Raw genomic sequence first — 20,034 nt, 5'->3', positions numbered from 1 at the left:
CACATTATAACCTGACTTTTTTTTTTTTTATAACCTGATTTTTTAAAAAAAAAAATAACCTTTCAAAGTTAAATAAAACACATCAGCCTGGGAGTCAAGCAGTCTCATATTCCATTTACTTAGTAACCAAAGAAGAAAGTGGACTTCCCAGGTGGCTCAGTTGGTAAGGAACACACCTACCAATGTAGGAAACACAGAAGACTGAGTTGGATCCCTGGGTCGGGCAGAGCCCCTGGAGGAGGGCATGGCAATCCACTCCAGTACTCTTGCCTGGAGAATCCCATGGACAGAGGAGCCTGGCGGGCTATAGTCCATGTGTCACAAAGAGTTGGACATGACTGAGTGACTGAGCATGCACACATGTCAAGGAGAAGGTATTTATTATCTCTAAGCCTTGGTTTCCTTAACAATACCAAGAATATCAATAACAAGTCTTGTAAGGAATGGTCATCTAACAGAGGACACACACTCAATACATGATTGTTCTTTTTATTATATTTTCTGTAAAAGGTAATTATGGCCTGATACAAAAGTCAGGCAAGTAATAACAGTGCTGGCATCATTGTAAGATTTTTCTGGGAAATCCCTGGTGGTCCAGTGGTTAGGACTTGGCACTTTCACTGCCCCGGCCCAGGTTCCAGCCCTGGTCAGGAAACCAAGATCCTGCAAAAGTGTGTGTTAGTTGCTCAGTCATGCCCACCTCTTTGCGACCCCATGGACTGTTACCCAACAGGCTACTCTGTCCATGGGATTCTCCAGGCAAGAATACTGAAGTGGGTTGCCATTCCCTTCTCCAGGAGATCTCTCCCACCCAGGGACTGAACCCACGTCACCTGCACTGCAGGCTGATTCTTTACCATCTAAGCCACCAGGGAAGCCCAAAAGCCTGTGGCCAAAAAGAAAGAAAGAAAAAAGAAGATTCTTCCAATTAAGAAGGAAACCGGCTTTCATTTTGCCAATTTAACTACTGTGCTCGAACTAATCACTCCCAGCTCCTTTTCTCCTTGGGCCTTGGACATCAGTCTCCTCCACCGAAAGAAAGTTCAGAGTGGCTCACCTTGACCTAGACTTTAGTAACAGTCTGAATTTTGGGACCTGCGAGCTAGACAGGCCCTTTAGGTCCCTACAAAGCCCAGGCAGCATGGAAAACGTAAGTCATCTGGTGCGGTCCCTCCTTTGTCCATCGCTCATCCAAACATTTTCTCCCTTTCAGCCACATATGGTGTTTCTGAGCTTGAACAAACATTTCCAAATGCACTTCGGGCTCAAGTCCAAGTGCGCACCTAAGTTCAGATGACCACAACCCTCTCAAAATCTCTGCAGTCACTTCCATATTGTTGCACAGAATCAGCTCCCTAAAGACTATCATGGCTAAAAAAAATGATCACTTGAATGAAAAGAAAAGCAAATATGAAATATTTGTTAGGTCTCTATTATGTTTCAAGTACATCCATGCAAATAAACACAGCTGAACTTCAAAAGACCTTCTGTTATGAACTGTCACCTAACAGAGGGCCACAGGGAGACGTGGAGAAGTCAGATGACTTGCTCGAGATGACACCTCTGACAGGGAGGGCTCACACCTGCGAAGGTGGAGCCAGGTCACGTGACCTGTCCTCTGTCTGTCCCGCCCACAGGACGTTCCTCCCCTCACAAAGAAGAGGAAGCACTGACTCAAATGACCCCATTTCCCTTGATGTTAGTGACAGCCTGAGAGAGGCAATGGCCATAACTGCTCTCCAGGTGAGGAGCCGGGGCTCATGGACACTGCTGCCCAAAGGAAACCCAGGAGTTAAGAGCAGGGCCATCTTCCCTGAGGCAGCAGGGTTGAGGGAGTGGGCAGCAGAATTTTGTAGTTGTTCAGTTGCTAAGGCATGTCTGATTCTTTGTGACCGAATGGACTGCAGCACGCCAGGCATCCCTGTCCTTCACCATCTCCTGGAGTTTGCTCAAACTCATGTCCATTGAGTCAGTGATACTATCGAACCATCTCATCCTCTGTGGCTCCCTTCTCCTCTTCAGGCTTCTCCCTTCTCCTCTCCCTTCTCCTCTTCAATCTTTCACAGCATCAGGGTCTTTTCCAAATAATCAGCTCTCCACATCAGGTGGCCAAAGTAGTGGAACTTCAGCTTCAGTCCTTCCAATGAATATTCAGGGTTGATCTCCTTTAGGATTGACTGGTTTGATCTCTTGCTATCCTAGAGTCTTCTCCAGCAACACAATTTGAAAGCATCAATTCTTTGGCACTCAGCCTTCTTTATGGTCCAGCTCTCACATCTGTACAGCAGCAGTGCAAATGCCCAGAGTTCACCCCTAGAATCTATAGCTCAGCTTCTCAAGGTCTGCTCCTTAATAACTTTCATCCAGGTTGAATAACACCGCCCTGTACCATCTCTGAGGATTCTTCTGGAGAGGACCTTTATTTTTTTTAGGTAGGAGATCTAAAAGAAAATAAGTACTACAAGTATCCTCAAGGTCATCCTGGAGCAACACAGTTCTCAGAAGCTGCTAGATTATTGCCAATGCACACCATAGGTAAGGAAGCTGGCTAAACTGCTTTTCCATCTTTTCTTTTTTTTTATTCTCAACTGAGGAATGCACTTCTTCCCTGGAAAGCTGCCCTGCTCTGGCCAGTCCCCTTGCTAATCCTCCTCTCCCTCCATCCCTACCTTCCCTCCCGATTCCAATTCCTGTGGATCATCCAGAGGTGAAAACGCAGACGCCAAACATCAGCAAATGCAGCTGGAGGAAGATGAACCTGGGGCTGGAGCTGTGGGCAGTCCAACCCTGGGCTCAGCAACTGCCCTGGGGTGGGGTCATTCCCTGCCTTGACCTCTGGACCACACCTGTGACTTCTTCGCAGGAAGATGGGTACCTCTGTACTCTGCTACCTGACTGTATTCTTCATATTTCATACAAAATAGAAAGTTACATTATTCAGCCCACTTTAAAAAACATTTTAACTTCCTGAGCCTTTATGGAACAATTCTGCTATTGAAAGGTGATGGATAGGAGGGCAAGTCATAAGCCTGCACATTCATGACCAGGGAGCATCTGAGAAATGTTTCCGAATCATGAACAGATGAAGCATTACTTCATGAGTTAATGCATCCTGCAGGTCAAACGACAGTGCCCTCTCACCTCCAACCAGAATCAATGTCAAAACTACAAGAAACGGAACAATCAGTCAGTCACAGGGTGCCATGTTCCTTCACATCAGAAAAACGAGTCCCCTTTTATGAGGACTCTCATAACTGAATTCACAAAGCCAGTTGGCACTTTCAAATGTCTGTGTGCACAGCAGGATGTTTGATTACTTGTGGGTCACTGGAAACCACCCTTATCACACCCACAATTTCACATTTGCATTTATACGTGTACTGAGCGATGCAGAGATGGATAGAAAAACAAGCTATATATGGTGAGTGCTATCTAATTTTACTAACTAATGGTTGGATAAACAGGCATTTAAATAAGGCTCTGATCAAACCCACAGTGTGAGAATTTTGGCAGCTGAATATCCAGGGTATAAAACCTGACCAGGACCTGCCCTCTATCCTGCTGAACTGCAGTCATGCCTGTGCCAGCCAAACCCACAGCTTGAAAACTTGTTCATCTGCCAAGCCAAATGGCTTTGTGCTGCTCTTCAGCTTCTTACACTTTATTATGAAAAAGCCAACATGGGAAACTAAACTAAAACTTGAAGCAGGAAGGCAGATGCCTTTGAGGAGAGAAAGCATTATGTACCGGGGGAGGCACCCGGAGATGCTGGTTGTGTGCATCGTTCTGCTTCTTGATCTGGGGTGGGGGTTACAGGAGGATCTGCTTTGAGCTAGGTTTGTCATTTCCTTCTCCAGGGGACCGTCTAGACCCAGGGATCGAACCCGGGTCTCCTGCATCGCAGGCAGATTCTTTACTATCCACTGAAAATATTCTTTCCTATTATGTAATTTGGAATTGAGGGTCTGTGGCTAGAAATAACATATAACTATCAAATTAGAAATTGCATTTTAGAGCCATCCATTTCATCTTTTCTAAAAGGCCCTAAAGAAAGTCACTTGGCCTGTCCTTGTGTGTGTTAGTCGCTGAGTTATGTCCAACTCTTTGGGAAACAATGGACTGTAGCCTGCTAGGCTCCTTTGTCCATGGGATTCTCCAGGCTAGAATATTGGAATGGGTAGCCATTCCCTTTTCCAGGGATCAAACCCAGGTGTCTCGCATTGCAGACAGATTCTTTACTGAGTCACCAGGGAAGCCCATGCTTACAAGCTTCTAACTTGTTTCCAGACCACCCTCATCTATTAATATTTGTACACAGTTCTGCTTACCAGGGGCTTCCCTGGTGGTTCAGACAGTAAAGAATCTGCCTCCAATGCAGGAGACATGGGTTCAGCCCCTGGAAAGATCCCCTGGAGAAGGAAACAGCTACTCACTCCAGTATTCTTGCCTGGAGAATTCCATGGACAGAGGAGCCTGGTGGGCTACAGTCATGGGGCTGCAAAAAGTTGGGCACAACTGAGCAACTTTTACTTTTCTGATTACCAAGTTAACTTAAAAAAATTTTTTTTTAATTTTTAAAAGTCTTTTTATTGAATACTGAGTCTTGTTTAGTCTTTTTATTGCTTCTTCTTTTTTTTTTTCTTTTAATGTTTTGGTTTTAGGGCCTTGAGTCATGTGGGATCTCAGCTGCCTGAGCAGGGTCAAACCCACACTCTCTGCATTGGAAGGCAGAGTCTTAACCACTGGATCCCCATAGAAGTTTGACAAATTTTAAAAAATCATTTCTAAATTGTATTAAAATACACATAACAAAATTAACATCTTAACCATCTTTAATTGTACAAATAAGTGCCTCCATAGTCTTGTGTGACCATCATCATGCATCTCCAGAACTCTCTTCATCTTACAATGCTGAAATTCCAGGTCCATCAAACAACTACTTTTCTCCTTCCCCCAGCCCCTGGCAAACACCATTCTATTTCCTGTCTCTATGAATTAGCTTTCTGACTAAACCAGTCAATCCTAAAGGAAATCAGTTTAGTTCAGTTCAGTCGCTCAGTCATGTCCGACTCTTTGATCACTCCAGGCCACCCTGTCCATCACCAACCCCAGGAGTCCACCCAAAACCATGTCCATACAGTCAGTGATGTCATCCAACCACCTCATGCTCTGTCATCCCCTTCTCCTCCTGCCCTCAATCTTTCCCAGCATCAGGGTCTTTTCAAATGAGTCAGCTCTTCGTATCAGGTGGCCAAAGTACCAGAGTTTCAGCTTCAACATCAATCCTTCCAATGAACACCAGAACTGATCTCCTTTAGAATGGACTGGTTGGATCTCCTTGCAGTCCAAGGGACTCTAAAGAGTCTTCTCCAACACAACAGTTCAAAAGCATCAATTCTTTAGCGCTCAGCTTTCTTTATAGTCCAACTCTCACATCCACACATGACCACAGGAAAAACCACAGCCTTGACTAGACAGACTTTTGTTGGCAAAGTAATGTCTCTGCTTTTTAATATGCTGTCTAGGTTGGTCATAACTTTCCTTCCAAGGAGTAAGCGTCTTTTATTTTCATGGCTGCAATCACCATCTGCAGTGATTTTGGAACCCAGAAAAATAAAGTCAGCCACTGTTTCCATTGTTTCCCCATCTATATGCCATGAAGTGATGGGACCAGATGACATGATCTTCATTTTCTGAATGTTGAGCTTTAAGCCAACTTTTTCACTCTCCTCTTTCATCAAGAGGCTCTTTAGTTCCTCTTCACTTTCTGTCATAAGGGTGGTGTCATCTGCATATCTGAGGTTATTGATATTTCTCCCAGCAATCTTGATTCCAGCTTGTGCTTCCTCCAGCCCAGCATTTCTCATGATGTATTCTGCATGTAAGTTAAATAAGCAGGGTGACAATATACAGCCTTGACGTACTCCTTTTCCTATTTGGAAACCAGTCTGTTGTTCCATGTCCAGTTCTAACTGTTGCTTCCTGACCTGCATACAGGTTTCTCAAGAGGCAGGTCAGGTGGTCTGGTATGCCCATCTCTTTCAGAATTTTCCACAGTTTATTGTGATCCACACAGTCAAAGGCTTTGGCATAGTCAATAAAGCAGAAATAGATGTTTTTCTGGAACTCTCTTGCTTTTTCAATGATCCAGCAGATGCTGGCAATTTGATCTCTGGTTCCTCTGCTTTTTCTAAAACCAGCTTGAACATCTGGAAGTTCACGGTTCACGTATTGCTGAAGCCTGGCTTGGAGAATTTTGAGCATTACTTTACTAGCATGTGAGATGAATGCAATTGTGCAGTAGTTTGAGCATTTTTTGGCATTGCCTTTCTTTGGGATTGGAATGAAAACTGACCTTTTCCAGTCCTGTGGCCACTGCTGAGTTTTCCATATTTGCTGGCATATTGAATGCAGCACTTTCATAGCATCATCCCTGAATATTCATTGAAAGGACTGATGCTGAAGCTGTAATTCTTTGGGCACAAAGAGCCGAGTCATTGGAAAAGACACTGATGCTGGGAAAGATTGAGGGCAGGAGGAGAAGCGGGTGGCAGAGGATGAGATGGTTGGATGGGATCACCAACTCAACAGACATGCGTTTGAGCAAACTCCAGGAGATAGTGAAGGACACAGAAGCCCAGCAAGCTACAATTCATGGGGTCGTAAAAAGTTGGATAGGACTTTAGCAAACAAACAACAGCAAAAGGACCTCATAGATGGAATTATACAATATTTGTCCTTTTATTTCTCTAACATACTGTTCTCAAGATACATCCGTGTTATAGCCTGCATCAGAGTCTCCATCCTTTTCAGGCTGTATGATATTCCTTTGTATGTATACACCACATTTTGTTTATCCATTCACCTGTTGATGGACACTTGAGTTGCTTCCACCCCCTGGCTATTGTGAATAATGCTGCTAGAGTGTGGGTGTACAAATATCTCTTGGAGACCCCACTTTCAATTCTGGGGGGGTCTATACCGACAAGTGGAACTGCTGAATTGAAAGGTAATTCTGTGTTTAATTTTGGGAGTAACTGCCATACTGTTTTCCAAAGGGTCTGCACTATTTTACAGTCCCAACAGCAGTGCAGAAAGATTCCAATTTCTCTATATCCTCACCAGCATTTATTATTTTCTGGGTTTTCTTTCTGTCAGTTTGATTTTTTTGGTAGTAACAATCCTAAGCAACTTTCTTTTGTTCATAACAATGACTACCATTGGCTATGTGCTTCAAATATAGTTTAGTTCTGAACCTATTACATCCTGGAATCCCCACAACCAGCCTCTGAGGTTTAAATCTGAGGTTAGCAAAACCAGCACCTTATGCCTAGGAAGAGACAGACCTGGAATTTGAACCCAAGTGTGATTAATTTCATATACTGTGCTCTAACCACTTCACACACTGCCTTCCTTCTTTACCAGAACTCTTGGTTTCTGTGCACTGATTCAGATGCCTAGGGATTTCCTGAGCAAGGTAACTGTCCCACCCATGACCACAGCAAATTAATTTGTCAGCTTCTGGTGTGTGAACAGCCCAGACAGAATAGAACACAATAAACTCTTTAGGACAGGAAGTTCACACTTATTAAGGTTTATGTTTCCCCCAAGAACCCACCACAATGCTTGACACACAATACTCAATAAATATGCTGCTGTTCAGTCACACAGTAGTGTTCGACTCTCTGCGACCCCATGGGCTGCAGCACGCCAGGCTTCTCTGTCCTTCACCATCTCCCGGAGTTTGCTCGAACTCATGTCCATTGAGTCGGTGATGCCATCCAACCATCTCATCTCTGTCACCCCCTTCTCCTCCTTCCCTCAATCTTTCTCAGCATCAGGGTCTTTTCCAATGAGTCAGTCCTTTGAATCAGGTGGCCAAAGTATTAGAGCTTCAGCATCAGTCTTTCCAATGAATCTCTCTCTGGGTTGATTTCCTTTAGGATTGACTGGTTTGATCTCCTTGTTGTCCAAGGGACTCTCAAGAGTCTTCTCCAGCATTACAATTCAAAAGCGTCATTTCTTGGGTGATCAATCTTCTTTACGGTCCAACTCTCACATTCATATGTGACTACTGGTAAGACCATGGCTTTGACTATACAGACCTTTGTTGGCCAAGTGATGTATCTGCTTTTTAATCACTGTCTAGGTTTGTCATAACTTTTCTCCCAATAAATATACATTTTAAAAAATCCACTGTGATTACAGAAGCCTAGTTATCAGCATTAATTCCACACCGGTCTGTGCGACTAGGACAAACACAGAGCAGACAACCACACACAGTACACATCACAAATTACTGATGAGAATAACTTATACTATCTCCCTTCCAATTTCCAATTTCCGGACTTTCACATATTGTGTTGTATTTCTTTATCTTTTGACCAGATCTGACTTTCCTTCTCTCCTCTCTCTCCTACACCTTTTCTGTTTGTATCTTAGGACCATCTATGGAGCATCACTTTTTTCACTGATTACCATTCAACCCAAAGTACACCACTCATGAACCAATCACTGGTAAGAATATATAGAAACTATATATTTATATATATAGTTATATATAGTTCTATAGCAGAAACTATAGAAATAAGACATTGCAGTACAAGACAAAAAAGCTTTTTAATATCCACAGCTGGACAAAAGTGAAATGGGCCACTTTGGCCAACAGGAATATACCTGTCACAGTGCTTCTCACAACATGACCTCCTTTACCACTGTTAGAATCACTGGGACAGACGCTAACTTTTGAGACCCAGTGCTCAAGAGAAAGTGACTGCTTGATAAGGCCTATGTTCGAGAAACACAGCTAAGATATCTTTCTCCTCTGAGAGTCTGATTTTCATGTTGGACACCAAGGTAGACAGGTGATGTCCAGAGTCCAGTGGCTGACAGCAGAGGGGATGAGTCATTTGTTAAATGGGGCTGTGCAGCACGGCCTTAGCTGAAGACAGAACTATAGCAATAAGGTAACATTCAAGTCATTTACCAAACTCCTCAGATATTTTTTCTATTACAAATTTGAAAGGTTATCCACAGATACAGGAATGTATGGAAAATGACCATTAATTTCTCATTTAGTGGTTATCTTCACTTATTTAAAACTTTTAAAGTAATTGAAAACCATAAAATAAAAGGTATGTAGACAGTTATATAACTGAACTTGTTGAATTTTGTTTTTTATGTACACTTGCCATGCATTAAAGTTGAAACAGTTGGAAAAGTCAACATGGCCCAGAGAGACAAAAGCCAACTCTTGGGGTGCGTGTTTAATTACCCTGATGACCATAAACTGTGTATTAGCCACTTATTTGAAGCAGGGAGCACACGCACTATTGTGTTGTTCCATCACTCCTCAGAGATAAAGTCTCTCATTATTTAAGGATGCCTCTCTTTAAGGTCTCCAAGTGGTAAATTCCTTCTCCCCCAGCCCTCCCTGACCAAGCATCATCCCCCATCACCAGGAGCCCTGTCCTGTTTGCAAGGTGCTGTGTTCACCTGTCCAGGGCAAAAACAATCTCGCTCTGAGAACCACGTTATGGCCCCATGTCCCACTCCTGAGGGCATCTTTGAATGCCAAGAACACTGAGCTTACCCCATAGCCTCTGGTGATTCCTGGTGCCCCAGGCAGATCAGAAGTTCACCTGACTTCTGATTTGTGTCACCTGGAAGACCATCTTCTTTCCACCACAGTACACTATCTCCTCTCAAGTTTAAAACTAATAATCCCTCGGGGCTGCAGTCCATAAGGTCGCAAACAGTTGGACATGACTGATGCAACTTAGCATGCAGCAGGCACTGAATACAGCATGTATTCAACAGGTCATCTCTGATTATGCAAAAGCATTCCTTGCAGAATTGCCCAATTATCCCGTTTTGTCCAACTGTTGCCATTCCTGGTTATGGTGATGTTTTTAAACACACTAATTTGTATATGGTAAGAACAAGGCCAACACCAAGCCGCTGCTGTACAGCAGTCTCCATTTATTTATTTACTTATTTATCAGCACCCTTTGGGAATCTTAGTTCCTCACCAAGGAATTGAGCCCATGTCTCCTGCACTGAGAGCCCAGAGTCCTGACCACTGGACTGCAGGGAAATCCCAACAGTCTGCATTTAAGTCAAATGGAAAATACTAATAACCCTACAGAAACTTAGAACTCAACTCCTTTTTCCCCTCAGCAGTGTTGCCTCATCAGGAAGAGTCAGATAAATGTCTGGGCAAGGTCATCACCTCCCAGGGGAGTGACCAAGTATCTGCTCGCTAGTGTCTACAAACGAGTCTTAGGTCATGTACAAAGGCAATAAATACTACTTTCTGGCCCCAGTTAATCTCCGTGGAAGTCCACGTCCCTCCCCCTGTTAATCATCCACCTATTCAGAGGATGACACTCACCTATTCAGAGGACACTTAGCCATTACTGATTGTCTCCCTGTCTCTATATTTTTTGGCAACATCATCAATACTTTGTTACAGAAGAGTCTAGTCAAGAAAGTGATTGTGATGGGGAAAAAAACAGTTTCCCACAAAGACTTTCCACAAGATTCACCTTGGTCTTCACAGTGAAATCCAACACTGAGGGTCCTGGGGGCACGGCTCCTTTGCGCCTGCGCAAACTGCCTCATCACTGCCTGGCCGCCCAGGGATGCTGTGCGAACGGGTCTGTTCTCCCCACCCCAGACCCCTTCTCCCCTTCGGGGTTTCCTCCCTGAAACTGGGCCTAAAGGATAGTAGGTTCTCAAGAAACTCAGTACTAAATATGAGTAAATATCAGTAGACACTTCTTTAGGGAAATATTATGTCTGCTTACACCATCTGCAGTGCACGAGTTCCTCTAGGGTCGGTCTGCCCACAACGATATCCACACAACCATCAAAAGGACCACCTTTGCCTTAAAGTTTCTGCTGTCTCGCCAGCCTATTACGCGTCATCGCCCATCACACCACTGTCCTAAAACCACATAAGTCATAATCTTTGTAACAAAAGAAAGATGTAAAAAAGAAAAATCAGCATTCACCCACCACCCAGAGAAAATCAGTATTGAAAACTTTACTATAAAAAAATCACTGACATTCATAGTTTATCATTGTATCAACATAAATATTGTATTTCAGAAATGGTAATATATGATTACTGTTCAGCTTGTGTTCAGCTTTTTAAAGAACATCTTTCACACTAGTAAGTATAATTCTGATGTATGGCAAAACCAATACAATATTGTAAAGTAATTAGCCTCTAATTAAAATAAATAAATTATAAAATAAACATAAAAATAAAATAAAATTGGAATAAAAAAAATAAAGATATTTACAAGGTACACCATTCATTGTATGCCTGCTAATTTGCTTCAGTCATATTCGATTCTTTGTGACTCCATGGACTGTAGCCTGCCAGGCTCCTCTGTCCATGGGATTCTCCAGGCAAGAATACTGGAGTGGGCTGCCGTGCCCTCCTCCAGGGGATCTTCCCAACCCAGGGATCAAACCCGAATCTCTTATGTCTCCTGCATTGGCAGGAAGGTTCTTTACCACTAGCGCCACATGGAAAGCCAGATGTATCTTAATTTGTGTTTGTGTAATAAACCTTATTGGACAGAAGCTTATAGAATAGCTGGGCTCACCTCTGTGCATTTTACTTTACTTATGTAGTTATTTTGGGGCCAAGCTGCTTGCTGGATCATAGTTCCCAGACCAAGGACTGAACCCAGGCCACAGCAGTGAAAGCAGAAAGTCCTAACCACCAAGTCACCAGGGATTCCTCACTTCTGTATATTCTACATCTCACCAAGCTGGCCTCAGAGGACTGCCTGGGGTCACACTCCCCACCCCCTACAAGCTGTGGGGAGGGGCTTTTCACCAAACTATCTTTCTCTCTTCCTCTTTCTTTGCATACAGATGGATGTACATTCTGGCACAAAATAAAACATGATGCTTCTTGATATGGATCAAAGTCAAAGAAGTTTGAAAGGTCACTGATCTACCCCAAGTATTTAAGGAGAGGCTGGTTGCTCAGATAGTAAAAAATCTATCTGCAAATGCAGGAGACCCAGGTTTGATCCCTGGGTCAGGAAGATCCCCTAGAGAAGGAAATGGCAACCCTCTCCAGTACTCTTGCCTGGAAAATCCCCTGGACAGAGGAGCCTGGCAGGCTATACCCATGGGTGTCACAAAGAGCTGGCCATGACTGAGCAACTAACACTCAGAGCTTAAAGACTTTTTAAAACAGTATTGATCCACTGTAGTTAAGATTAAGAAATAATTATACTGCCTGAACATTAAAAGATTTCAAAACCTCTATTCGGAGTTTTGTAATGATTTCCATGATGGAGAATTTCAAAACGAACATCTTTCTGTGGCTGAACAATCCAGCATGGCCGTGGGAGTCTCCCCACCCCAGGAGGCTCTGCACTGAGGACTGGCTTCATTCGTTCCTCCTTCCCCTCCCCTCCTTTCCGCCTTCTCAAGGACCAACTGCAGAGAAGATGGTAGAAAGAACCCCAACCCAGAGGAAAAAGCAGGGCTGGGTGGTGAGGAAGGTGGGGCTGCAGGCAAATGACGGGCCTGGGCCTTCAAAGCAGAAGGAAGTACCACTTTCTTGCGGCCTCCTGCTGCAGCTCTGCGCTCTGTGACCCAGCTTCCCCGTGGAAAGCAGAAGTGAGCCTCCCTCTCCAGACGGTCTCTCTGAGACAGGCTTCTCAGCTGCCCTCGCCCCTGTGTGGGTTAACATTTCCAGGAAGACTGGAGGCACCCAGAAGGCCCAGCATCTGGGAGACATCTCTACTCTGGCTGGAGGCAGGATGAACCCAGACCTGCCTTACCATCTCACTGGGGACCCAGGCCAGCGCCGAAAAGTCACCATAGCTCCCACCAAACACTGGACCAGTGGAGAGAGAACTGGGGAGAGCTGACAATGAGCTTCCAACCAGCATGACTCGGGATCAATACAGAGAGTGAAGTTAGATGCTTACAGGAAGGGAGGAGTGGGCAGCCATTAAAACGAATGAAATAAGGCTATTTGCAGTGACATGGATGGACTTAGAAAGTCACACTGAGTGAAGTAAGCCAGGCAGAGAAGGAGAGATATCATATGACATCCTTTATATGTGGAATCTAAAAAAGAAATGGTACACATGAACTTATAAAACAGAAAGAGACTCACAGACTTAGAAAACGAACTCATGGTTGCCGGGAAGAAGGGATAGTTAAGGACTTTGGGAAGGTCATGTACACGCTGCTATTTAAAAAGAATAACCAACAAAAACCTATTATATGGCACATGGCACTCTGCTCAATGTTATGTGCCAGTCTAGATGGGAGGGATTTGGGGGGAGAATGGATACATGTATTTGTAGGGCTGAGTCCCTTTGCTGTTCACCTGAAACTATCACCACATTGTTAATTGGCTATACCCCAATACAAAATGTTTTGGTGTTAAATAAAATTTAAAAAAAAAAGAAAGGGGGGAGTGTGGGCAGGCCCAACAATATCTGACTGTGTCTCAAGTGTGAATGGTAAAAAGGAAATGAGACACTTAAAGACCCTCTGAACCTCTTGATGAAGACTTCTTCCCCAAGTCCTATAGCTCATTAAGAGCAGAGCCCACACCAAGAAACATCCATCCAATGGTCTCTGTTAACATACGCCCATTCATCCATCATTTTATGGAGCATCACTTACACGTCTAAGCACAATGAAGAAAGAACACAGTTACACTGAGGTTAACCAATAATGGTCAATTCCTAGCAATGCGTGGCTTGCAGGCTCTGTAAGACAGTGAGAAAGGAGTTGAAGAGGGGAGTTAGAGAAGAGAGAGTGGACATACATTGATGGTGAATAAAGCAGAGATAAGTAATCAACACTTTGGAAGAGTTCTCTAAAAGGAAAATTGTATTCTGATTATAAATACAACTATCATTAAACAGCTTGGCAGCAAATCAGGAGTGTTGATGCTTAGTCAAGTACTAAGATGCAGACAGTGACTGCAGCCATGAAATTAAAAGACGCTCCTTGTAAGAAAATCTATGACCAACCTAGACAGCATACTAGAAAGCAGAGACATTATTTTGCCAAAGGTCTGTATAGTCAAAGCTATGGTTTTTCCAGTAGTCTTATACGGATGGGAGAGCTAGAGATGGCTGAGTGCCCAAGAATTGATGTTTTTGAACTGTGGTGTTGGAGAAGACTCTTGAGAGTACCTTGGACTGCAAGGAGCTCAAACCAGTCAATCTTAAAGGAAATCAGCCCTGAATATTCACTGGAAGGACTGATGCTGAAGTTCTAATACTTCGGCCACCTGATGTAAAGATCCGACTCACTGGAAAAGACCCTGATGCTGGGAAAAATTGAAAGCAGGAGGAGAAAAGGGATGACAGAGGATGAGAGGTTGGATGGCATCACCAACTCAATGGACATGAGTTTGAGCAGGTTCCGGAAGATGGTGAAGGACAAGGAAGCCTGCTGGCGTGCTGTAGCCTGTGGGGTCGGGAAAAGTGACGCAACTGAGCAACTGAACAAGAACAAGGCAAAGTGAAGGTCAGGACAAGACTGAAGACAAAGCCCAAGAATGAAGAACCAGGGTGATAATAGCCCCTGCAACCTGCCAGCATGGGTGAGCCTTTTCCACACATCATCCCTAGTAACTCCTGAAACCTGTTGTTCTAAATGACAAGACAGCCCCTCCAGCTAATGTAGTCAAGAGAATCTGAAAGAAGGTCCGAGTCTTTAAACTGGTGTGTTCCAAAAATTTGAATCCCTCCATGGGCAGGGCTTCCCTCGCAGCTCAGTCAGTAAATAACCTGCCTGCAATGTATGAGACCCGGGTTCGATTCCTGGGTGGGGAAGGTCCCTTGGAGAAGGCAATGGCATGGCTACCCACTCCGGTATTCTCACCTCGAAAATCCCATTGACAGAGGCGCCTACAGTCAGTGGGGTAGCAAGAGTTGGACAGGCCTTAGCAACTAAGCCACCACTATGGGCAGATTTCCATACTATTTTCTACACATGGGCTTCTCCCCCAAATGGGAACTTACTCAAAATAAATGTCAGAAATGATGAGAGACTGAACTCAAGGTTTCACAATTTAAGTATCAGGAAACCAGGCAGCTGTAAGAAATTTTTCAGTACTTCTGACCAACTTCCTCTTCCTTGTCCTTCTCATCAATCTTAAAAGCTGGGAGGGAATGTTTATCCATTATAGGAGTGTGGACTTAGGATGAGCCTGGTCCACAACAGGAGCCCAGGAAGGAGGCTGCATATTTCCACATGCATCCCATGGGCCCTGTCTCCTCACCTTGTATATTCCCCTCGAATGACACCTCTTACTGCTATAACAACCACACAAGGAGGCTTGTAGGGTTTATAAAGAAGCTAGGGGGAACTTTTTTACAAAGTATCATTGAGTACTTTTATACTGTCCCAGAGGCTTCCCAGGTGGCTCAGTGGTAAAGATTACGCCTGCCAATGCAGGAGACTCCAGTTGGATCCCTGGGTCAGGAAGATCCTCTGGAAAAGGAAATGGCAACCTACTCCAGGATTCTTGCCTGGGAAATCCCAAGGATACAAGAGCCTGGTGGGCTACAGTCCATGGGGTCGCAAAAGGGCTGGGCACGACTTAGCGACTAAACAACATGCTGACCCATAAGCATGGAACAGTCCTGAAGGCAGTCACTAGTGCTGCTCTGACAGTGACCAGGACAGATGTCATCTGGGGAGTTATCAGACCTCCCCCTGCCCTGAGCAGGTAGCAAAGTTGAAAGACACAGAAACTCAGCTCGACACAACAGCCTCTGCACCCTGCTCACTGGTCCACCTGCTCATTTACTCTAACAGTCCCTTAGTGCAGACCATCTCCATGTGATAGAAGAAGATGACCTTGTGATTCTGTCCTTAAAATGTTTATTAAATGACGAGTTCTTTACTTTTAAGTAATGGAGTACCTACTACAGATCCAAAGGCAGGAAAGTGGGAAAAGCTGTCCGAGCTGGAGTGGAAAACATACCTACTAGGCCCAATGATGTCACTTAATCAGGCCTGTGACACTGATCATGCCAACCCTCCTCACCCTCATTTTTTGGCCCCTGCCTACTGTGCAGGGTCCTGAAAGGTTTGGAGGAAATCAGTGTTCAGAAGGCTTCAGAGCCCTGGATCGGCAAAAATCATCAGTACCACCATTGGCAGAAGGAGCCAAGGAAAGGTCTGAGACTGTCTCTGACATCAACATGTCACCGATAAGCGGCCCAACTAGTGATGCGATGACCTTTTCTTTTCAACTCTCCCCATGCCTGAGGACACGGAGGTCACAGATCAATGGTGTGAGTGGGCCACAGCCATGTTCCATGCTGGGGGGCATGTGCTCCGATTTGTGCAGATTTTAAATGAATATGGGTTCGTTTATGGATGATATGATTTCACATTGTAATTTACAAACCCATATATTCATTTGAACCAGTTGGCATCTCAAAAGTTTTGGTGATTTTTTTTTAATACAAAAATAATGGAACTAAAAGGCTTTGGGAATCATTGAATCACTACCTCGCTGCACCACTTTTCTGCTAAGAGAATGCCATGGGCAGCATTGAGGTATCACACAAGTACTCTACAAACCTTTCCAACATTGATGATTCTAGGATGTTGTGTGTCTTTTTGATTGCATAACAGCTTGCCCAGATGTCAGCTTTACAGGCTGCATCTTACCACTTCAAATCAAGACTTCTCTCTCAGTGTTACAAGCATGGAAACCAGTCCTGAGCGGAGAACTCTAGCGCTGGGATAACTTGACAGTCAACTTCCTCCAATTTCCATTTTAAAAGCCAGGACTAGAGGGCCAGTGGCCTACAGATGCCTTAGAGGCCAGCCCTGTTCCTCAGACTTGCACAGGGTGAGGCTTGGAGACCCTCTTTCCTTCTTCCATGCAATCTTGATCATGTGACAGGCACCAGGGCTGGCGTTTTGGACAAACCAGACAAAGCTGTTTTCACGGACATTTCATTGTAGTGGTGAAAACAGACTACACACATATGGGCAAATCATAATATAATTGTAATTACCATTGTGAAGGAGATGTTGATGGGATAAATGATCCAAGTAATTTATCCCAAATCACAGTTCTGATAAGTGATGGAAGACACCCAAACTCAGGCTTCCTGGTTCCTGTTTTCTCTCCCTTCACATCGGCTGCCCTCTATTCTTCTCTCAGGAAGAAGGTTACCCCATTCTGCATCCAAAGAGGACCAATCACCAAGAACCTCTTGTGATCAAATTAAATGACTTCAAGCCTCAAAACACCGACTTCCACGAGAGAACTAGGAGCCACCTGAATCCTACCCTTTTCCAGCAGAGCTTACCTTATCAGGACAGATTCAGAGGACTCAGTAAGTGCCTATTCCCCTCCACCCTGCTTTAGAAGGTGCTGGAGAGAGAGACCCACCCCTCAAACCCCCCTCATCCCCCACCCCTTCTGAACCCTACAGCCAGCTGGGGGTAGCCAAGAAATCAAAAGTAAGTCAAACCTCCTCATTGGCTTGTTCTTAGCCTGAGTCAGACTCCGGGCCCTGCTTTGCGACAGTAAATCACTGGTGTATTTATTATGCAGTGTATCAGTAAGGTCAAGTGGCTAAATTGGATAAGCTGTCTTAGGTTTAAAATCATCAAATTGCAAAGAACCAGGGAGCCTCGTTGTTATGGATAGAATTATTTGCAATAATAACAGCACCGTTTATGGAATGCCTAGTATGTGCTTGGGGCTTTACATGCAATAAATAGCTCAGAAGGTAGACAAGGAAACCCTAACCGAGAATTTCAGTAACGGGCCCCAGTTCACACTTAGCTAGGAAACTGAGAAGCCTGGGTTCAACTCGAGTTTCTGAGATGACGAAGAAGTTGGGTGGATTTGGGGTAATTCAAACAGACAGACACACACATACACACACACCCCACGATCACGCTTGCTATTAGATGGAACATAACAAATGCTCAGCATCTCGAAGACACCACAGTGGCCGAGATAACGCAGGAAAGTGGGAACTGACGCTCACACCCTTCCCCCAAGGCGAAGGAAAGGCAACCCCTGAATTCTTAAAATAACTCTCGCTTCCTCTCGGCCGCAGGGGGCTCGGGGCTGCGGTTCCGCAGGCCGGGAGGCGCCGGGCTCGGCGGGAGGGTGCGCACCGCCTCCGCCGCAGAGCCCGGACGTCAAGCTCCGCCCGGGCCCCGAGGAGGGCAGATGCCCGCGGTTCGCGGAGGGGCCCCGGGCCCGGAGGGGATACCGGACTGTGCAGGCCTGGGGTCCCCCGGGGATCCCCGCCGCGCGCGCGCTCCGCGTGGAGACCGGCTTCCCCACCCGCGCGGGGACAGCATCCGGCCCTAGCGGCAGCGCAGGAGGGCCCCGCGGTGCGCCCGCCCCGCCCCTGCGCCCGGGGCACTGAGACACCTGCGGAGCCGCCCGCCCCCGCGATCGCGCTCCCGGGGGCGAGTCTCCGCGGGCGGAAGGCATCCGAGCGTACTCACCGCCCCGCCGCGCGCTCCCCCCTCCACCCCGCCCGGGTCCTGCCCGGAACTCACCAGCTCCGTGTGTGAGTCGCGGGGCGGCGGCGGCGCTCCACGGTGGCCGGGGGTCCGAGCTGGGGCCGCGACGGGGCGGCCCGGCGGGGCAGGACGGGGCGGGGGCGCGCGGAGTGCGGGGTGCGGGCGGGGACCCGGGTGGCGCGGCCGCCCCGCCTGCCGCGGGCTGGAGGCTGCAGGGCGACCGGCCCGGAGGCGCCACGGCCCGAAGCGAGCGGCGGCGGCGGCCCGGAGCAGCGGAGGAGGAACTGGCCGTCGCCGAGCTCGGCCGGGAGGTCCCAGCTACTTCCTGGTGCTCGGATTTGCATACCGCGCCTGGAGGGCGGGGAAGTGACCGTTTGGCCCCTGCCCAAGGTTTGGGGCGCTGGCGTGGCTGTCGCGCAGCGCTTTGAAGGCACGGAGACCTGCGTCCCGGTGCGCAGAGCCCGGGAGCCTGGAGACGGACTGAAGGGGCTTCCAGGAGCTCGCCCTGCGCCTGGCGTCCCGCACAGCGAAGGAGCCCCTCGAGTCTCCGTTCCTTCCCTTCCAGCCTACTCCCCAGTGTTAGGAAGAGGGGTGCTTCTGGCAGCAGAGAGGGCGCTCGGGTCCCCCAACATTTGGAGTCCTCTGGAAAGAGGATGCTCCGGGTCTCCTTTAGTTCTTAACCCGTAGAGTCTCTCCTTCAGGGTGTACTCGGGGGCGTACTCCACCTGATGAGGGTGGAGGTGGCCTTGGTGTTAGATGGTCTGGCAGTTTACCCGGTTCCTTAAGACTTCAATTTCCTCCTGGAAAAATATAGACAGGGCTGCTGGGAGGTTACAAAGGGCACTGCGCCTTGCACAAGGTCATGGTCGCTGTAATCTTTCCCTCTTACCATCTCTGCATCCCTGCGTGCTGCACGTACCTGACCAGTACTTGTTGAAACAAGACTTCATCTTCAAGCTCATGGTTCAACTGAATAAATACCACTTACAAACCCAGGGTAGAGAATCATTGTTCGGCGCTGTGGATACCCACGTGCTCTAAGCAAGATTCCTGCTCCCTGGAATCCCAGCATTGCACTGCAGCTCAGAATTTACAAGGAAATAATTAGTACCCTGTAGTAGATTTTGCCTGGAGAATCCCAGGGACGGGGGAGCCTGGTGGGCTGCAGTCTATTGGGTCGCACAGAGTCGGACACGACTGAAGCAACTTAGTAGTAGTAGATTTTGGAGTTTGTGTCAATAGCAGACACCTGCATAGGGCCTATTGGGAGCCAGACACTGGTTTGACAAGCCTAAGCTTGTCAGACTGATAACCTTTTATTAACAATGTTCTTAGGAAGCTGGCCCCACCGGAGTCTGCAACCACAGTCCTGGGGTCAAGTCTACCATCTTGTAACATACTCATCGAGTAGTCACTTATTACTGGTACCAGAGGACAAAGGTCTGAAAACTACTGCCTTATCCAACAACACTAAGTAGTGTACTTTGTACCGATGATGATCACTGGTATGTAGTC

At 46.3% G+C, this 20,034-nt stretch overlaps 1 protein-coding gene across 2 annotated transcripts in view; it reads right to left on the bottom strand.

Annotated features, from left to right (window-relative positions):
* The window catches only part of LYN (LYN proto-oncogene, Src family tyrosine kinase), a 109,326-nt gene extending 90,497 nt beyond the window's left edge, over window positions 1-18,829 (bottom strand). For both annotated transcript variants that reach the window (XM_061438777.1, XM_061438779.1), the window contains exon 1: window positions 18,556-18,829. The gene's annotated coding sequence lies outside the window, so the exon portion shown is untranslated. The remainder of the gene's footprint in view (window positions 1-18,555) is intronic.
* Between the last annotated feature and the right edge of the window lie 1,205 nt (window positions 18,830-20,034).

Source organism: Bos javanicus, chromosome 14 (assembly GCF_032452875.1).
Source record: "Bos javanicus breed banteng chromosome 14, ARS-OSU_banteng_1.0, whole genome shotgun sequence".
NCBI classification, from domain to species: domain Eukaryota; kingdom Metazoa; phylum Chordata; class Mammalia; order Artiodactyla; family Bovidae; genus Bos; species Bos javanicus.
Note: the sequence above shows the minus strand (reverse complement) of the source record. Positions and strands in the feature narration are given on the sequence as shown.